Source organism: Rousettus aegyptiacus, unplaced genomic scaffold (genome assembly GCF_014176215.1).
Source record: "Rousettus aegyptiacus isolate mRouAeg1 unplaced genomic scaffold, mRouAeg1.p scaffold_m13_p_1, whole genome shotgun sequence".
NCBI classification, from domain to species: domain Eukaryota; kingdom Metazoa; phylum Chordata; class Mammalia; order Chiroptera; family Pteropodidae; genus Rousettus; species Rousettus aegyptiacus.
In genome coordinates, this window is record NW_023416284.1 from 12,103,892 (window position 1) to 12,125,260 (window position 21,369).

Sequence of the window (21,369 nt, forward strand, 5' to 3'; positions counted from 1 at the left end):
TCTGAGTTTGAGTTGGAGCATCTTTGTCACTAGTCAAAACAACTACAGACACATCTATTCATTTCTCTGCATCTTGGCTTCCTTATCTGGACAGTGAGACTAAAAGGAATGACCTGAGTAGTTGCCGCTAACAGTAAATGAAATCCTGACTCGCAGGGGCCTAGCACAATGCCTGGCACAAAATAAGTACCCATTTGGCAGATGAAGAAATCGAGGCCCCGGCAGATAAGGTTACTTTAGGGGTACGTGTCATCTGGGAGCAGCAAATCTATACATAAATTAGTGAACCCACCACCATGTGTTAGGCACATGCTTTACACGTCCTGACTGGGCAGCTCCACAAAAGAACCCTGTGGGATAAGTACTATTATTTTTCCCATTCGACAGATGAAGAACCCAGGCCGATAGGGGTTCAGCGACTTCCTCCAGGCTCACATTTAAGAAGCGGCAGAGGCAAGATTTGAACTCAGACATCTGGCCTCAGAGCACTGCAGCAAGCAGCAGTTAGATGGGATGCCCCGTGGCTTGTCACCATCCTTCAGAAACACAATCGCCCGCTGCCTTCTCTGCCTCTGGTCACTGCCGTGCTGTGTGACCTTGGCCGAGCCAGTTGACCTCTCTGGGCTCTCATCTCCCCATCTCCCCATCCGAAACAGGAAGCCTGATCCCTGAGCTAACAATTACCAGGGTTATTGTGAGGACGCATTAAGATAACGAGTTGGAAACTGCTTTTCAGCAGAGAAAGTACCACACAGCTGCGATGGCTCATCACTTCCGCAGCCTTCGACTCCCTCCGACTCAGCAGGAACGGGCTAATGGACAGACACCAGGGGCCTCTCAGCATCTCTGGCTGTGCAAACAAACATCTCCCCCCCCTCCACTGGCCCTGCTCTGGGCGGCTCTTTGGATACAGAGGTGAAGCTTCCGACCTTCTCTCTAACTTCTCTCTAGGCCTGCCTTTCTTTAAAAGGGCATTCATTTTAGCTGAGCCCCGCTACTATGTGCTTCATGGGCTCCATCACACTTAATCCTCACAGTGACTTCCATGAAGTTGGGGTCCCTCTCCCTCATCTTACAGATGAGGACGCCAAAGCTCAGAGAGGCGAAGTCATAATGCCTGAGGTCACACAGCTGTCAACCCAGTGGAGTCGAGATTCAAATCAGTACTCCCTGGTTACAAAGTCCTCGCCAACCCACTTCTCAACGGAATGGGCCGTACTCTGACGATTTTGCAGAGGAAGAGACTGATGTTCAAGAGGGTTAAGGCACATGCACAGAAGCCAAAAAGTAGAGCCCAGCTGCAAACTCAGGGCTGTCTAGGGCAGCGGTCTGGCTCCTTCCCAACTGCTGAGTATTATGACCAGGATGCACAGGTGGGAGCTGCAATAATCAGCCCTCTGGAAAAGCCAGGCCAGGCGGACACCGTGAGTGTTGACGGAGGAGCTGAAGCAGAGAGGCCAAGGGCAAAGGAGTGCCAGAGTTCCACCAGGCCAAGTCACACCCCTCTCGGGACCTCAGTTTGCCGAGGTGTATAAGAAGCGCCAGACCCTGGGCTGACCCTTCAGCTGCAGGAGGCTATGACCTGAGTATAAGTCCCCAAGTCCAGCCACCAACCAGAATCTACTGGGAGCTTGTTACAACCCCAAATGCCAGGCCACACCCCAGGGAGTCAGATTTAGCAGGACTGGGAAGGGGGCTAGGAACCTGGAACCTGCATTCTGTATCTCCACCGAGACCACCTCCCACACCCTTACCCCAAGTTTCTGTCATCCTCCACGCCTGGGAATCCCAGTCTAGGACAAGTGTCCCAAGGCCAAATGGAGCCCACTCCCCTGGCTGCCCTCATAGAGTTCACAACTAAGGTAGGAGGTGCGGGTCTAACTCAGAGGTCCATGGTGGGTCTAGGTAGGTCAAAGACGGTGTCAAGGGATCTCTAATGTAGACCACAGCTCATAATCAGGGCCTGGAAGAATTCCAGATGTTGGGCTGGGGTGGGACCTTGAGAAGTCCCCGCTTCCTTATTTGACTAATTCTTCATTTAGCAAATATTTATTAACAGTTAATAAGTATCAAGACACTGTTTTTAGGTGCTGGGGGCACAGTGGTGGATAAAGGAATGTTTTTTCTCTTCTGATGTTTCCATGTGATGGAGAAGATGATCTTAAAGCAGTGAAGACAGGCATGACTCTCTTCAGCTCTCAACAGCCTTCCCCACCTAGACCACCTGAAATATGACTCTGATCATGAGCTAGGGGCTTAGTTCCCATTTTGCAGATGGGTCACTGAGGCTTGAAAGCCATTTCAACAGCCTCTCTCCCTTACTCTAGGCAGGCAACACAGCCACGCCTCCCAACCAACCCTGTGTGTGTCTGTCTCTGAGCAGAACTTTCCCGGTTGCCATGGCAACCCCCCTGGGGAGGCCTGCCCTACTTTGCATCCCTAGCATAGAGCAGCTTCACCCCACCCCCTAAGACAGAGAGATGGGGTTCATCCCACTCATGGATAGAACTGATCCGCTGGGGAAAGAATCGGGCCCCTTCATTCAGACATTCAATCAACATCGAGTGGCGTCAACAATGTACCAGGGGCCACGCCAGGGCCCGGGAGAGAAGGAGAAATGAGTCAGGGTCCCACCCTTATAGAGCATACCACCTGCCTGGGAAAGCTGACAAATATCCAGGCACGGCATGCTAGTAAGGGCTAGAACAACAGTGATGATGTTGATGTGATGATGATGATGGTGATGATGATGATGATGATGGCGATAGCAGTAGCTAAGTGCTAGGTGCAGTTCTAGGCTTTTCCATGTATTAACTCATATAATCTTCCTAGCAACTCTTGGAGGTAGATGCTAAATTATCCTCATTTTGCAGATGAAGAAACTGAGGCTCAGAGAGGTTAAGAAACATGCCTAAGGTCACAGAGCTAAGAAGCAGCAGAGTCAGAAGTAAGATCCAGAGAGATCCCAAGCCACACTGTAGGTGCTCAGGGAAGGGACCCCAAACTCCATCAGACTGGTCCAGATGGCCTCCTGGGGAAGGCATCGGTCCTCAAAAGTGATCTCGACAAGAGATGAGGGTAGGATGGGAACCATGATGGGGCAGGGGCCTGAAGAGCTGCAAACTACTGGGAAAGACCCAGTGCTAGGGAGAAAGGCCCGGTTCTCCACTCCCTGCCTGGTGGGGCTCAGCTGGGCCTTGAGACTTGGGCTTTGAAAGAAGAAAATGCAATGGAAGGGGGTCAGTGTTGGAGAGGTGGGCTGAGGAGCCACAGGGCACTGGTCTCCAAAAAGCTAAAATGCTTCTCCTAGCAGCTCCCAAGGGCAAAGCAGACACACTCATCATCCTCCGTCATCACACGCATGGGCAAGCTGCCCTATGCACTCACGTGAGAAGGAAAGGCCCAGGCTAGGCACTGGCTTAATCCTGGTGGTGCTTTCAAATACAGACTTTTATTACTAAGTTAGTGTCATGGTTATGACCGTGGATTGTGAAGCCAAGTGCCTGGATTCAAACCCCGGCCCTCTATGTCCTAGCTGTGAGTACTTGGGCAAGTTACGAAGCCTCCTTGAGCCTCAGTTTCCATATCCATGAAAATGAGAATGATAATACAGGCACGTGTATGTCATAATGTTGTAAGGGCTCAATGAATTAACGCCCCACGTTCGCAGTGCCTGGCACATAGGTGTGTACCCGTCAGCTGTTATCTTCATCTTGGTGGCACATGGACGCAACACGGGGCTACATTTTTACACAGACGCATGTGTGTGCCCATGGTAAACGCACGCCCATGACAAAACACCCCTCTCTGTGCTGGCACGTGTGTAAGCCTACCCACCTGTGTAGAGCTGAGTAGACACCCTCTACGAGTGGGAAAGGCAGAAGCAGCTAAGCACCGAGGCTAGGGACATGGACACGAGCTGTGTCCCCGCAGGGAGGCCAATACACATGTGACCATGTGCCTTCATGTGCACACCTGGCCTGCATGTGCGGTGGGCACATGCAGGCACATGGTGCAGCTGACGCATGGCACATGTATGTGTTTTGATTTATGTTCAGGTGAGGAAAGACCTGGCTGAGCTTTTCTCCTGGAACCACTGTGATGTAAAGAGATCTCAGGTCTGGAAAACACGGACCCAAGAGCAGGGGGACTAAAGTGCTTAAGGCACAGACCTCCTCCCATGACCCCTGAGGAGTGTGACAGCCACAGTTTAGGAAAAAGGGAAACACGGTGAAGATTAAACTCAAGAGCCCACAGGAAGTCGCTCAAGGGCAAAGGGCTTTCCCAGGTTCCCAGACAGGAGGTTGTCCCCAGGGAAGCCACGGCCGCTTGGGAAATACTGGAAAGGCTGTCCCAGCCTCAGCCCACCCTCAACCAATTGAGGAGATGAGTCTGCTTGAGAGGAAAAAAATCCCACCTATCCCACCACGGTCTTGCATGTTACTTGAAGAGACTAAAAAATAAAAGGCTGTTGAGCAAGATGCCTCTTGGGAGATTGCCCTGAAGCAGGCCTAGGGGGCTGAGTAGTAGGGGAGGATGAGGGTGTCTGTGCCTTCAGCTAGTGGTCCCCAACCTTTTTAGCTCCAGGGGCCAGTGGTCCTATGAGAATCTAACGCCTGATGATGTGAGGTGGAGCCGAGGTGGTGATGCTGGCGCTGGGGAGCGGCTGCAGATACAGATGAAGCTCCCGCCTGCCACTCACCTCCTGCTGTGCGGCCTGGTTCCTAACAGGCCACAGAGGTACCCGGGCCCCACAGCCGGAGGGTTAGGGACCCCTGCCCTAGCTATCAGCAAATATTCAAGGCCACAAGCCCAAGGAGCACAGAGGGAAATAGATCTTGAAATGAAGAAGACCTCTCCTGTTTAGAACTTTCAAAGGCATCATCTCATGAATCCGCACCATACTCCTCTGTGGTTCAGAGAGGTTCGGTGACTTGCTCAAGATCACGTAGCATTTCATCTGCTTGACACCTTGTCTGACTCTGCACCTCGTGGCATTTTCTTCACATCATGGCACTGCCCAAATGTAATATATCGGCAGCAATACTAGTAGCAAAATAGGGGGCCTGCTCTCAAGGAGTGACTGGACAAAACTGAGAAGAAAAACAACAGAAGCTCATGCGGGCAGTTCCTTGTGAAAGGGTCATAGGAGAAAGGAGGACTAAGAAGGCCCAGGTGGTGAGAAAATGCTTTGCGGAGGACGGAGCTCTTTCATGGACCTTAAAGGAGGAATAAGGTTTGGATAAATTGTGAGGCGTGGGGTCATTCCAGGCAGGGGGGCCATCAGGAGCCAAAAGGCAGAAACTAGAAGGAGCTTGGCACGTCGGAATTGAGGTTTGGGACAGGGACGGGCGCGTGCTGGTCTGGAAGAGAGGATGTTCGTTTGGCAGAAGGGGAGATGAATGAGCTGGGGTAGACCAGGATCACAAATAGGTGGCCTGACCGTGAACTCCCCATCACTCAGGCCAAGGTGGTGCAGCGCACTCAGCAAGTACTCTCTATATATTTCTGAATGGATAGGCAATGAATAGATGGATGGATGGATGGATGGATGGATGGATGGATGGATGGATGGATGGATCATACAGGTTGGGAGAGGTGAGGGTGAAAGCAAGGGCTTTGGGCTGGGAACTGGGAGCCTGAAATTCAGGTCCCTGCTCTGCCCCTAACCAACCAACCATCCGTGAGGCCTGAGTGATTCTCAAGGATCATCCACACGTGACAGTCTGAGATTGCGTAGACAGCAGCACGGGCTCAGGCAGCAAAGCCTCCGCATGGAGCCTCAGGGAGGGGCCGGCAACAGGGGGCTGCGCCCTACTGGTAGAGAACACAGCCGCTGGGGAGGAAAACCCAGCCTGGTTTGTGGCCTGCCTCTGCCACTTGTCTGCTGTCACCTCCCCTCCCTCCGCCACAGGCTCAGCAGATGCGCTCCAGCGTTTTAGCATTTAGCATTCCGTGAGACTTGTCTGAGGGGCCAGACCCACAGAGTGAGGAGCCCAGCGCCCAACCCCCTCCCTGTCACTCTCTTACCCCACTTAGGAGATCAAAGCAACTCAGAAAAAAGCACTTATTCTCAGCTCCTGGAATTACCCTTCACTTTCCTGGCAGATAAATGGGGCAAACAGAAGATGCCGACGCATTTAAATGGAGCAAGGCAGGTGGAAGTTATAAGATCTGAATACACATTTTGGCTGCTTTTGAATATGCATTTGCCCAAGGGGGTGTGGGGCAGCCAGATCCCTGGGCCTGGAGGGAGGTTATTTGAGGTTGGGGTGGGGTGGGGGGAGGGGGCACAAAGACAGAATTGGCAAGAATCCCTGCTCATCAGGCTCTTAGGAGCTAAACTGTGGTTCTCCACCAGCTAAAATGTCACAGGCTCAGAGTGAATTCTGGAAGTTGATACACCCCATGGTTACGGTTGCCATAGCAACTGCCTCCCTGTAACCATGTGTTCTGACAGATCACAGCAGATAAGACAAGTCCAAGGAGGTGAATGATGGGGAGCCAGCCCAGCACTCCAGCAGGCCCCCAGAGTTCTGAAATATGTCCCAGAATTCCAGAATACACACTAGGCTTCTCAAACACCCCCGAGAATTCTGAAAAAGAGCCCAGAGTTCTGGAAACAAACCCAGAATTCCAAAATCTGTCCTCCAATTCCAGAATATTTTCCTCAAGGTCCAGAACACACTGTAGATAACCAAAGAATGCCCTCCATTTGTGGCAGTCGGGGCACACTCTGCAGGTAGCACCCCCCAGACACTAAAGCATGCCCCTAGGTAGAACATGCCCTTAAATGAGTTGCTTCCTCCTGGGACCTGGCTTTCGGTCTAACTGGGAGGACTGTGGGGCGCGCGGGGTTTGTGCTGGAGAGGAGGGGCAGGGGGCAACCTGCGGGGCTGTCGGAATGAAGAGCCAGTTCCCGCACCTTAGGAAATCCAGGGCACGGCAGATGTGCCCATCACATGCCAGCCCTGCAGTGGGAGGTGGCGGCCCTGGCCCAGCCCTCCCTGCCCACTCCACAGAGTGCCCCACTCTCTGCAGGGGGGGATGAGTCAATGCTGAGTCATCCCCGCTCCCTGCCAAGGCTCCCAGGTGACCATTAGTGCATTAATCTTGGGCCTGCATGGAGAGCCACCCCAACTCCCCACTTTCCCCAGACAGCCTGAGGTGGGGGCAAGCTGAGCTGCGAAGCCTTACCCTCCCAGCCGGAGGTAGGATGTGGGGGAACCCCCGTCCACAAGCCCAGCCCTCCCCTACCATCCCCGCCAACACCGTCACCCAGAACGATTCCTGGACCAGGCACTACCCCCATGAGCTGGTAGAAACTTCAACCGCTGTCTAAGTCTCTTCCCTCTTCCTTTCCCACCACACGAACCCACTGCCGAAGAGACTCCATTCTTAGTTCCCTCCCTCTCCCGAATCCCATCCCTCGCTGCATCCCCACTGCCTTGGCCCAGGCCTCACGACCTCTCAGCCTCCATTTCTGCCCTCTCCATTCTATCACCCTCGTGCAAGGGCCTCATGGTTCTACGCTCCTGCTCTAAGCTTCCGTGCCAACTCCTTCTGCCGCGTCACACATCAGGCACAATCGTCTCGTCGCAGCACTCAAGGCCCTCTGACAGCTTCACGTGCAGCTTTTACCATTAATCTCCCCGACCTCGACCGACCTTATTGGCTCATGGCTGTCTGGAAAAGGCCCACATCCCCCACGCCCAGCCTCTGCTTCTCTTCTTCCCTCTGCAAAGTCTCCTTTCAGCATCTCTAAATCTCCAAACCAGTTTAAGGGCCACCTTCTCAGAGATGACTAAAACCCTTCCTCACCTTGTCCTTCTCTGAAACCCCAGCACTTCTTGGCTGGACCACTGTTTCAGAGTTGGCCTGGGATCGTCAGAGCTGCTACAAGCCTTCAAGATCATCAAACCCAAGAGGTTTTCAAACTGAGCTTCATGGCACCCCAACATGGGGGCAGGGCAGGCAGGGGCCTCAGAGACCATGGGAGGAGAGAGGTCAGGAAGGGGTGGTCCAGCCAGTGGAGTACACAACTGTTTCAACCCAGAGCAGCCTCATCTTCACCTGTTTTTGATAGTCATTCATTCATTCATCCATCAGATGTCTATTGAGTACCTTCACTGTATTTGCTTCTATGACTAGAGCAGTGAAATAGGAGTCGAAGCCATCCTCATGAAATCGTGAGCCGGCGGGGAAAACAGACCATCGGCACGCTGACAAACAAAGACACGAGAAAACATCAAGGAGAGATAAGTGGTGAGGACCCGGGAGAATAAGGATAGGGTGCTGGAGGACTCGGGGTGCAGAACATCATCAAGCAGGCTCAGAGAAAGCTCTCTGAGGAAGTGACATCTGAGCCGACTTCTGAATGTCAGCTATGCACGGATCATTCTATGGCAAGGCTATTCATGCAAAAGGAACAGGCAGTGCAAAGGCCCCGAAGCAGAAACAAGCCTACCATCTTAAAAAAATACAAAAAGTTCAGGGCAGTAGTGGTCAAGGGCCAGAGCCATCCAAGGTGAGACTTGCATAGCCTATTCTACTTAGGGGGTTGGCTTTCACTGCTTTAAAATACATAAAATAACATAACTTAATCTAATCCTGCCTCTTCACAGAAGAAAAATGAAGATCTGACGTATCCAGGGATTGCCCAAAGACCAACTGAGAATTGAGAATTGGTGGCAGAGCTGAGACCAGCATCCAGGTCTTGGGACACTGCTCCAGGCACCATCTGTCCCCTTTGTGAGTGGTGCAGGCCTCCACAGCCTCTGCTTGTCCCAGCCATCCAGCAGACCCTGCTCCTGGCCCCCGCCCCACCCTGCCCTATGCACAGGTGATACGGTGAATGAGGTAATGTCTCTCTCAGGCCAGCTGAGCTCCAGGGAGTGAGCAGCCAGCCAGATAAAGGCTTTATTGGATTTGTTAAACTTGCACCCTGTGGCCAAGGGCCTCCTGGCACCAGACAGCATCACAGAGGGAAAAAAGAAAAGCAGACGATGAAATTAAAAGGCATTTCATTTCCAGAGCTGAGGCTGTCACACGCAAATCAAGAACACGTCTCTCCCTGGTTTCTTCTCCTGCTTTTTTTTTTTTTTTTCCTGTCCCTGGCCTCTGTGGTGCAGCCATGCTGGCCAGGGTCACCACTCACGCAGCGACACGAGCCTCTTGGGCAGCCGTCTTGGGGCACCTGGCCCAAGAATCAAAGCCCCGGAAGGACTTCTGGGAAGAAAAGACATGCGAGAGGTATCTGAGGGGTCTTTTAGTCCATTCCGCTATCTCAGGGCATGGTCTGATTACCTCTCCTGCAGAAGACGGTAGGCCCCAAAACTAGCGAGGGCAGATGAGGTGAAGACTAGAGCCTGGAGACAGTGGAACATGCGAGGAGGAGAAGCCAGACAGGCTGGGGTCCTGACCCCAGTTCTTCCCTGACCAGCTCTGCAGCCATGGACAAGTCACCTGCCTGCTGTGTGCCTCCGTTTCCTCTGCTGCAAAAGAAAGCAAACCATCGCTGCGAGGATGCGATGCGATGTTTTGACATAAAGCTCCTGCCGGGCATACGGCAGGCACCAAATATCATTCCAAAAGGCTCCTGGAGCCCCCATTGTCCGCACGAGCTCCACGGGGAGGGAAGAAAGGAATCCGTTTTTCTACTCCCTGCTCACACCACCAGACTCACTCCAGTTTCCCCAGAGCCTCCGATCAAGCTATGTATGTATAAATACATTCAATTGCATAATATTCTTACTGCTCCCCCTGGAGAGCATCACCTGATTTCTCTCTGTTCATTCCTTTTAATCGATCATGACGCTAAGATATTTCTATGTAAACAGATGCTGTTTCCCCACCATGAGGTGTGTGTGTTGCGGGGGGGGGGGGAGCGATTTTGTTAAACACATGTTCCCAAGGCCAGGGTTACCCCTCTATTGTCTGTGACGCCCTTGAAAACGGGTCTGTGGGAATTAACAAGCACCATAAGGAAAAAAGATAGTTCGTAAATTACTTGAGAGGAGACTATGTCATTGCTTGCTCTTTTTGATGTCCCCCCCGCCCCGCCGCCCCAACAAACATCTATTGAGCACTTGGTGTGTACAGGGCAGTGTATAAGATATATTTGGTTCACAAGAGCAAACAAAATAGACTCACCTCCTTTACTTTTGGAGCATACAGGTCAGGGCTGAGGGATTGGATGGCTAAATACATCTATAATCTGTCAAATGACCCAGTTCAAGGGGTGTTAATACAGGAATCAACGTCAGCCCACAGGTCTCTGATGGTCTGTCATGGAATTCTGTCCCCAGACCTTCTCTTCAAGGGTCTGGAGGGACCCCGGATTCAGGAAACCCAGGGCATTCGTGTACAGATGTTTCTAGAACCCCTACTCTGTGCCAGCCACTGTTACATGCACTGGAGAAACAGCTGTGAACGAGACAGACCAAAAATCTCTTCTCGTAGGGCTTACATTTCAGTCGAGGGAGACAGATAGTTAGCAAACAGACAAATAAAATCAAGAGTGTCAAATGCTAATAAGTGCTATGGTAAGAAATAAAGCGAGAGGCTAGAGAGTGTTGGGAGGTGGGTGCTGGCATTTTAAATAAGATTATGGGGAAAGACCTCGCTGAGAAGACATTTCAGCAAAGGCCTGAAGGAGGGGGTGCAAGTCAGGAGAACCACCTGAGTGACACGGGGCACTCTGAACACAGGAGCGGCACGTGCAAAGGCCCTGGGGTAGGCGTGTGCCTGGTGTGTGCATGGAGCAGGAAGGAGGCCAGCGTGGCTGGAGTAGAGTGACCGAGGGTTGTGGGGTAGTAGATGAGGTCAGAGAAGAAACAAGAAGAGGCCATTGTGGGACTCCAGGTGGCCGGTGAGCGTGCTCAGGCCAGAACAGAGTAGTGATTAAAACGTAGGCGCTAGAGCCAGGTTCCTGAGATCAAGACACACTTACTGCGTAACCTTGCGCAGGTTTCTTTAACTTTCCGGGTCTGTTTCCTCATCTTAAAATGGACATGGTAAGAGGCTCTTCCTCCCTGGGTGGCTGTGAGAATTGAATAAGCTAACGCCCACAACGGTGTTCGGTACAGATTAAGCACTTAAATGTCAGCTCTTCTCCTTCGCAGGGGAGAGAGACCTAGCAAATACCACCTTAATTATGAAGTCCAGGTTCACATCACCAGTGGTGCCACGCGAATGTCGCGTCCCCCCGATGAGATGCGACGAGAAGGGCACTTCGCCCCCGTGGTGCTCTTTCCAAAACCCCATAACCCCAGTCCCGTCATGAGAGGCACATCGGACAGGCCCAAATGAAGGGACATTCTGCAGAACACCTGGCCATGACTCCTCAACACTCTCAAGGTCACGAGAGCCGAGGAAAGACTGAGAAGCTGTCGCAGACCAGAGGCCACGAGGGGACAAGGATGACTACACGCAGCGAGGGGTGCTGGACTGGATCCCGGAACAGGAAAAGCACACAAGCGGAAAAACTGGTGAAAGCCAAACAAAATCTGGAGCTGAGTTAACTGTCATGTACCAGTGCTGTTCTCTTAGCTTTGACAGATATACCGCGATCGTGTAAGATGCTAATAACAGGAAAATCCTGGAGAGAGGGCTGAAGTATTAGCTCGTGTTAAACTCCATCTTTCCATTATGCATTCACCAGATATGTAATGGAGCGTCAAGTGACTCCACTTATTCTACAGGATCCCGAGGGAGAGACAACAATGAGCAAGGAAGTGGGGGGGGGGAAGGGTTCCCCCCAAATCCAGGCTACTCATCCTTGGAGAGGACACTTTCCCCCCTGGGAGGGGCTTTGCGTTGGAGACCAGACTCTGCCATCCAATGAGGAAGCTGCAAACCACCCGAGTGGCTCTCGTCCCCACCAGAAAGTCTGACTCTCCGGTGGATCTCCACGCCTGACCCCAACCCCGGATGGGTTGGCCCCAGATCACCCTCTTCCTTCCTGCCCCTGACAAACAGCCGCAGCCGGCAGAGGTGAGCTGTTCAAACCCTTTCCTGTTGATACATTCGGCCACCATCACATGTCATCACTGTCATTCAACAAACTGTGGAGGGAGTACGACATGGCTCAGAAAACGGGCCTTTGAGGGGTCAGAGCTCGACCATGCCACTTCTAGCTGTGTGACCGTGGCCGGGCCCCCTAACCTCTCTGAATCTGTTTCCTCATCCAGTAATGGGCATCCTAGTAGAACCTACTTCAGGATTGGTATAAGCTCTCATAATTAGACTATGTGGCAAGCATTGAATATACCTGATCCTGACATCTTGGAGGGAAGTCAGACATGTAACGATTAATTACAATAAAGGAGAGACCTACTATTGGAATGTCTATTAGGTCCCAGAGTGCCCACTCTGGGTCCCCAGCCCCATAATTCAAGGCTTCAAAAAAGAACCATAGGGGGCCCTTCCCCAAAAGTTTAAGGACCCTGGCTTTAGGTGGGGTTGAATGACCTGCCAAAGAAGACCGGCATTTGAAATCTGCATGTCTTGGTTAGAGAAAAACTCTCTTTGCCTTTAAAAAAAAAACACAACAAAAATACAGACTTCCCCAAATCCTCAAGGCAGGCCCTCGGAACAGCCCTCCTCCCCGCCCCGCCTCACCTCCCTGCCCCATCACCCTGCTCGCCTTTGCTCCTGCAGCAGCCCTGGTCCTGTGGGCACCCTGGACACTGCTCCTCACCTGACACCCATTGCCCTGTCGCTATGCCCAGGCGAGTCCTCAGTTGCCCCAGTGATGACTGTCTACAGTTTGGCCAGCAGGCAAGGACATGATGTGTCAGGGCCAGGCAGTTTGGAGGCAAACACAGAGTGTAGACAGGCCAATCCCTAAATGGCAGAGGGCCAAGCTGGCAGACCAGGAATTCAGCCAGCTGCCCGGGGCAGCAGGAGGAAGTCAGGTGGAGGCACCTGCTGTTGGGGGAGAGCACGGCCAGTGGGCCGGAGTGGGGGACGCCTGGCTCTAAGAACAGTCATTTCTATCTCACGCCTAGTCCACGCCAGGCACTGTGCAAAGCGATTTCATTCATTAACTCTTTGAGTCCTGGTGGAATGGGGGACTAGTTTTCATCCCATTCTATAGTTAACGGGATTGAGGACCAGAAAGTTGAGGATCTTCCCCAGGTCACACAGCTAGTGAGTGGCAGACCTTGACTTCCAATTCAAGCCACTATTTTAACCATGTCTCTAGTCTGCATCATTCATTCCATTCAGTTGTTCCTGTAGTACCTCCCAGCTGCAGGCCTCGCACTGGGTTCTTGGGACACTAAGCTGAACAAGACCCAGCCCCTGTCTCGGAAGAGCTCACAGTTGAGGGTGAACAGAGAGTGGCAGCCATTTATACGAAATCTGATGCTCATCCTGATAGAAGGATGCACACAGCTCTGACAGAGCAGGCAAGGAGCAGCTGACTCTGCCCGAGGCAGTCCTGGGGGGCTTCCCTGAGGTGGCATGATTGGAGTTAGACCTCTAAGGACTCTCTCGAGGGACTGTCCATCCAGCAGGAAGAACCTCAAGAGCATGGGTGGACCGGGGTCAGACTCTCTTCTAACTTCTTACCCCAGAACAAGAAACTGGGTATTAGTCTTATTTCTCTGACCTTGAGGAGGGTCTGCCTTAGCAGCATGCTCCTGTAGGAGCCAGGGCTTCGGAGGCAGACAGGCTGGGGCCAAATTCCCCCTCTGCCACTCTCTAGCTGTGGATTATTAAAATTCACAACAACAACAATAATAACGCATGAATAGGTAAAGGAATGAATGAAAGAATGAATGAGAGGGCTTTAGACCCAGAGCTCCTTAAATCTCCTGCCCAGAGCCAGGGCTAGGGCCAAGCAAGTATTCATTCATTTCATGCAACACATATTTGTTGAGCACCTACTATATTCCAGGCATTGTTCTAGGTGCAGGGATACAGCAGTGAGCAAGATAAGCCAAAGCCCTGCCCTCAAGCCCATCTATTCTAGAGGGAGGAGCTAAGCTATACATAATCCAACGAAGGAATGTAAATATGTCCAGTCTCGAGAGATGCTATAGAGAAATATTAAGTGGAATAAGGAAGCCGAAAGGGGCTGGCTGGTGCGTTGTGAGATGATCGGGCACAAAGCATTACAGGGCACTCACCGATGACAGGGAGCAGCAAGACGTCAAGGCCCCAACCATCTTTCATCACCCTAGTTTCAGGATTTACACCCTCTGTACAGACAACTGAAAAAGCATTCTCTGGGAAACATGATGGGTCAAGGAGAAGGGACCTAGAGAAACCCTAGACATACCTACCTTGGAGGATTTCCACCAAACAGTCCCGCCGGACCACCCATGAAGAAGCCCATAGCCCACAGACTCTCCCGTGGGCTCAGAGCTTCCAATCGGCTCCTACTTTCCTATTTGTAAATATGCACAGACAACTGAGTTTGCCAGACATCAAAAGAATGAAATGTCTTTAACCTGAAAGATAAAAATAAAACGAACATAAAACACCAGCTGAAAGATAACTGAGAAGAATAGCAAGGAAAGAAGAAACCTGCCTTAATATCCTCTGAGAGATAACATAAAACATGCACAGGTGAAATTAAAATCACATTCTCATTTTGAAAAAGAGAGACATTGAGCACTATATATATATATATATATATATATATATATATATATAACTTTTTAAAAATTAAAAACGTAAGGCAGAAATTAAAAAGGAAAAATTGGAAGGTACGGTTTAGCTTTTCCAGAGTGACAGATAAGGAAAATAGAAGAGAAAATCAGAGAAAACGTGAAGATGTGTCTAGGAGTTCCATTTTCAAATACTAAGAATTCTAGAAAGAATATAAAAAAATATAGGGGGATCATCAGTAAAATAATTCAAGAAAAGTTCACAGATCCAAAGATCAGCTTTCTAGATTCCAAGGACTCACAGAGGGCCCAGCACAGTAAACAAAAATAGACCCACGCCAAGACACATCATCGTGAAATGTCATTACCCTGGGAACTAAGAGAAGGTTCTCCAAGATTCCAGACTGAAAAAAAATAAAGAATGAGAACAGCTTCCTTCTCCTCACAGCGGTACTGGAAGCCAGAAGGCGAAAGAGCAATACCTTCCAATTTTCCGGAGGAAAATAACTTCCAACTTGGAGTTCTACACCTAGACGAACTGGATGAGGAGGGAACAGACATGTTCAGAGGGGCAGTGTCAAAAAAATCAACATCCCATGAGACTTTTCCCAGGAACCACTGGGGGATGTGTGCTCCACCGTAACAGAGCATAAGCCAGGAAAGAGGAAGACAGGAGGGAGACAGCGCATTCCTCTAGGCTGATCGTGAAGGATCCCAGGACGACACCTGTGTACCAGGTGTATAAACCAACCAGTCCCTCGGGAAGCCGGTCAGAAGGTTCTGGAAGACTTCTTCAGGAAGACGACAGAAAACTGATGCATCTAAATGTCTTGAGGGGAGGAGAGTCACACTGTATTTTGGCCAAGAGTTTTAAGTTTATTTAGTTTTAAGAACAAGCAAACAAAGATACTTCAAAAAAAAAAAGGCAATTAGTAACTCCAGGGTAAACAAAATCTAGCTCAGAAAAGGAAAAAGTCATAGCACTATCGGGAGGCTGGGAGAACGGAAGAGCAAGGTGCTGGTGGGGGAGGGGGCGGAAAGGAGCCAAGAAAGTGAAACCCTCCGTCTCTTTCGCGCAAAGTCGCCGAGCTGGAGCTCCGGTTCCGGCCTCGCAGCCGCGCAGCTCTGCGGATTTGCTCCCCAGTGGGACTGATGAAAATTATTTTAGAACAACCATGTCAAGTCCCTGAAACTGGTCCTAAGGGCGCACAGCAAATGAAGAAACGTTTATTCAAGAAAACCTAATGAAACTCCATAAGAACAGCCAGAGTCCGTGGCTTTTGAACTTTGATCCACTTCCTCCCAGCTCAGCAGGATGGAAATGCCACTTCAGATGGGCGGAGCCACAGCACAGGTCTCTCCCTCCCACTAGCTCCCAGCTGGAGGCCTGCAGTGTCCTCCCGGGAAGGGCAGCATCTCAGGATTTCTCATGGGGCCCCAGGTTACCGAAACAGAGGCTAAGTTCTGGGAGAGTGCAGCTTACAGACGGGCACTCCGTTCTTCCCAGCCCCCGCCAGTGGGACGGAGTCCCTGTGCATGGCATACTGAGAGATACTGGGGACCCAATCAATCGGCCTCACCCTGACTCATTCATAAGGCAGAGCAGCCATGCCAGGAGATGCAAGCTGGAAAGGCCAGAGGCTACAGCCAGTCCCCTTTCCACCGAGCACCCCACTCCTAAAGCACAGATGACACTCAGAGAGAAGCGTGCCATTGTCCCCGCTCCCAGCTTCAGAGCCCTGGCTCAGAGATCTTGCCCAAGGAGAGAGACAGACTATAAAAGAAAGACTTCTGAAACTTGTCTCGAAAGAACTAAATTTACTTGCAACACAGCTTGGAGACTGGTAGATTCATCTGAGCTAGGAGGTGAACCATAAACAGGACTAGTTTCTCCTGCGAGAACCAGGGAAGGAGACAGATAAGAACACATCTGAAACCAGGATCTCCGAAACGATATCCGCAAAGGAGGCCAGAATCGCTACCATAGCTAAGAAGTCCGATTTCCAACAACAACAAAAAAATGTACAAGACATGCATAGAAACAAGAAATTTTGGCCCACACACAAGAAAAATAGCAAGCAACAGAACGGCCTGTGAGAGGGACCAGATGTCAGGTTTAACAAAGAATTCTAAGTAGCTATTATAAATATTTTCAAATAACTAAAGAAAACCATGCTTGTTAGTGAGAATGTAAAATGGGGCAGCCGCTGCGGAAAACATGCCTGCAGTTCCTCAAAAAATTTAAACATGAAGTTACTCTATGACCCAGCAATTCCACTCCTAGGTATAACATGCCCAAGAGAAATAAAAACATACGGCCACACAAAAACTTTTACATAAACGTTCATAGAAGCATTATTCATAATAGTCGAAATGTAGTAATGACCCAGATGTCCATCAACCAATGCACGGATAAACAAAATGTGGTATATCTATCTGGTGGAATATTACTCGGCCACAAAAAAGAATAGAGGACTCACACGTCCCACAGTACAGATGAAACTTGAAACCATTATGCTCACAAAAGCCAATTACAAGAAAGAAGCCAGTCACAAAAAAACACAGACTACATGATCCCTTTATAGGAAATGTCCAAAATAGTCAAATATAGAAAAAGACAGAAAGCACATTAGTAGTTACTCAGGGCCATGGGCAGTGGAGTGATGAATAGTTAATGGATACAGGAATTATTTTTAAGACGATAAAAATGCTCTAAAATTCATTGTGGCGATGGTCACACACTATGTGAATATACTACCAACCACTGAGTTGGAACCTTTAAATGGGTGAACTGTAGGGTGTGTGAATTATATCTCAATAAAACTGTTCCTCCAAAAAGTCAAATAACTAACAAAGAAACCAAAATTCAAGAAGGAGCTATACCAGCATGTCGTTTAGAAATGCGAATATATATACCAAAATCATCAGTATAAAGAAATCAAAGTTATTGCCTCTCTGGGGTCAGGGAACCAGAATGAGGTTGGGGACAGCTGATTTTTAAAATAAACCTTGTAGAGCTATTTAATTTTTTAGACTATGCGCATATATAACTTCGATGAAAATTTAAACTTTTTGGACTTAAAAAGAAAACCTCTGGTTTTGGGGTCTAAACCATCTCATCTTGGAGGAGAAAGGGGGGCTTGTAGGGAGGGAAGCGGCAGGAGGAACACTGACCAGGCACCCTAGATTTAATCCTATAGAATCAAAAGCTTGTGCATTTGGCCAAGGGCTGGGGTCTGGCCGCAAAGAGAGGAAACAAGTGGGAACACAGCAGATCTTGCCGGACGTCGCTCACTGCTTCACAGATCTAGGCCTCTGTCTCAAGGGAGACGCCTCCAGAGACTCCGCAATGATCTGAAGGACACTAGCCCATTGCTGGGGGAACCGCCAATGTTTGTCAGAGCTGGAAGTGGCCCAGATCCGTGGGCATTTACTGAACACCTACTGTATATCAGACGCCTCCACAGATGTCCTCTCATAACCGCCTCGAGGACCCTGGGAAGCAGGCGGGTTTATCCCCATGTTCCGGATGAGGAAAACCAAGGCTCGGGAAGGTCTGGCTGCTTATCTGGGTCCACAAAGCTAAAGAGAGCCAGGTTTAAATCTCGGGTCCTTAAGTTCACAGCCATGCCACCCTGAACGAGCTCGATCCTGTCTGATCTCGGGAGCTAAGTAGGGTCGGGCCTGGTTAGTACTTAGATGGGAGACCGCCTAGGAAGACCAGGTGCTGTAGCCGTAAAAAAATAAATAAATAAAAAATAAGAGATTGTAAGCTGACAAGGTCCTTGCAATCTGTGAGATCAATCAAGGGTTGCCGCGTCTAAAAATAATAATAAATAAAATCAATCTATCAATCAATCACGGGTCGGGCTGTGCCCGAGTCCAGTTCTCCTTTCCCTACAGCACTTCCCAGTGGAGGGGAGGAGGCAGGGACAAAGTGTGAGGAAGAGAACCCCCTTCCTTACTGGGCAACCGAGGCCATATTTGAGCCTGGCTTACTGCCAGATGCGATTCTCAGTTTCTGCTCTGGGAGGGTCACAGGGAGAAACCCAAATTCATCACGAAGAGCTTGGGCAGTGAAGCTGTGGGCAGTGGCTCAAAACAGGCTGGTCCAGCCCCCCAGAAACCCCAGAAGTCCAGTCAGTAGATGGCTCAGCCCATCACCGCTCACCTCTGTTTGGGGCCACCCAGATGCTGAACATGACTTCAAAGCTACCCTTGGGCCTCTGATGCCAGTTATGGTCACCCCACATCATATCCCCAGGAGAAAGAGTCAGCATCAACCTCTGAATCTGAAAGAGAACTTAGATTCATTTAGTCCACTATCCTTACTGTACCAATGGAGGACGACACCCTCAAAGAGAAAGGGACTTGCTCAGGATCACAGAGCAAGTTAGTAGCGTAGCCAGCTCTCTCACCAAAGCATTACCCATAATGCCGTCCCTGATGCTCCCTCACTAACAGGTGAGTTAGTACCAGTGCCATCCTGCTGTCCACAGCAACCCCTCCGCCCCCCCCCCATCGAGGCCCTATCCCCTTAGTCACAGATGCTCCCTTATTACTGACTCTTCTTACACCCATCCTCAGTGCCAAGAAAGAAGCTACTAATTCACACTAAAGGGTAAGTGACTGATAATTGCTCACTTTCCTCAAAATTTTAAAAGAATCTAAGAATCCCAATCTCTTCTCTCTTTCCATGACACACAGCTGCCACTCGATAATTACCTAGATGACAGCTGGGAGAAGTGGCAGCGAGACCACATGCATCATTAGCAGTTAGGAGGGCGTATTAGGATGCAGACAGATTTAGGGTCCAATGCTGGACTTGACATCTAGTAACTGTAATCTTGGGGAAGTCGCTCAACTTCTCTGAGCCTTGGTTTCTTCGTCTGTAAATTGGAGACAACGAGACTCGCCTCTCAGGGATGTGGCAAATATAAAGGGAGTGATGCACGCAGAGTCCCTTTCACAGTGCCCAGAGCAGAGCAAACACCTGAAAATGTCGATACAGACGGTAAGAGGAAAGGAGGGAGGGATGGAGGGAGGGGAACATGTACGGACAGTTTTTTCTTTTTCGTCTATGAGATCAGAATTGTCTCATGCACGAGTCTTGTCTCTCCAGCTAGCCTGAGAGCTCCCTGAAGCCAGAACCACCTCTTCCACTTTTGAACTCCACCCACCACACCCCCTGTACCCAGCACAAGGCTTACATCATAGTAGGGGCTCGATAAAACCTTTGTCTTCCTGCCGACCGATACAAAGAGACCAGCTTAACGTGAAGCACATACACCTTGACCGTGGCACCAGCCAACCTCCTCTCTGGCAAGGAGTTCAGAGCAGCTTTTCACAGGGGCCCTGGGGGGTAGTCAGAACCAGCTCTCCCCATTTCACAGATGGGTAGACCGAGGCAACCCATAGTGAAAAGACTCTCCTTGGACGGCAGCATAGAGAGCAGGGCCCCAACTCTCTCTCTCTGGACTGGGAGGCTGGCTTAGCTTCCGGTCCACTGAGGTCCCCCTTCTGTCTACATGTGAGCCCCGGCATCGTAATGCCACCACATCGAGGATGTTCTCTCAAGGCCCGTTTATCTTTAGATGCTCTAAGACTGTTGGGGAAACAGAAACGACCCACTTTCCTGTTCAGAAATGTTGTCATCACTTCGAAACCGCCCATCTCTTCTCTGTCACAAAAAGGCTGCTGGGCTTTCTCCTTTGCCCTCCTGATGCCCCAGGGCACCTGTGTCCTCCAGGCAGCCAGGCCCTGCCCACTCTCCAGCTTCTCACATGCCCTGTTCCTTCTCACTCCAGCCTCCACCGCACTGGACGGCTCTTAGTACCAGGGATACAGCCCCCTCCTCCTGCCTCCAGGCCTTTGCACCTGCTTTTCCTTCTGCCTGAGAGGCCCTTCCCTCTTGGCTCCCTTGTGCCCGATCTCATCATCCCTTAGAGCTCAGCTGGAATGAGACCTGGCTGGACTCCTCCGATCTACACGCCACGGCACCCAGAACACATTACACACATTTATAATGACTTAAGAATTTATAATTCTGAAATGTGTTCGTTATGTACAGTCATGTCATGCCTGCCAGGTTGAAAGCTTCGTGATGATAAGCACTGTGTCTACCTTGTTCCTGGTTGTCCCCCTGGTTGTCTAGCAGAGCTCCCAGCACATAGTAGATGCCTGACAAACATTTGTTAACTGAACTGACCTACTGAGGTAAAGAAAGCTCCCACTGAGTGCTACATGTCGGTTTCCACGTGTTAGTCTATCCAATCCTGACGACTGAGATGAAGTTGGTGGCCCCCATTTTACAGAAGAGGAGACGTGATGTGACTTGCTCAAGGAAGTGAGAAACTCAGGCTCCTTCCAGGCCCCAAGGGAGTCACCTCTCCCCCTCCAAACTTCCTCCCCTTGAGGTTATTAGGGGGTCACTGTGGCATTCTCTTCCTTGGGGGGCAGCCCAGATCTGCCCTAGCCTCCAAACAGGCTAGAACTGAGCCAACTCTACTGAGGCCCAGAGCCTCCTCCCTCTTCCCTACCCTTCAAGGCTGGGAAGCCGGTCCCTAGGCTCACGTCTTGGGACGATTATGGCTCATCTGCGCCCTCTGGTGGTAGCAGGAAAGGTGTCCAAGGGGAGAGAGGAAAGAAAGAGGGAGGGAAGGAGCGGAGGACAGGGGGAGGGGAGAATAAGCAGAGATAAGGAGAAAGAGTGAGGCGAGGAAGGGGCTGGACAGGAGCTAGAAGAGACAGG

General features: G+C 50.5%; 1 pseudogene; it reads left to right on the top strand.

Annotated features, from left to right (window-relative positions):
* The first annotated feature begins 18,235 nt into the window (after window positions 1-18,235).
* Window positions 18,236-18,354, top strand: LOC118606689 (annotated as a pseudogene).
* Window positions 18,355-21,369: the final 3,015 nt, after the last annotated feature.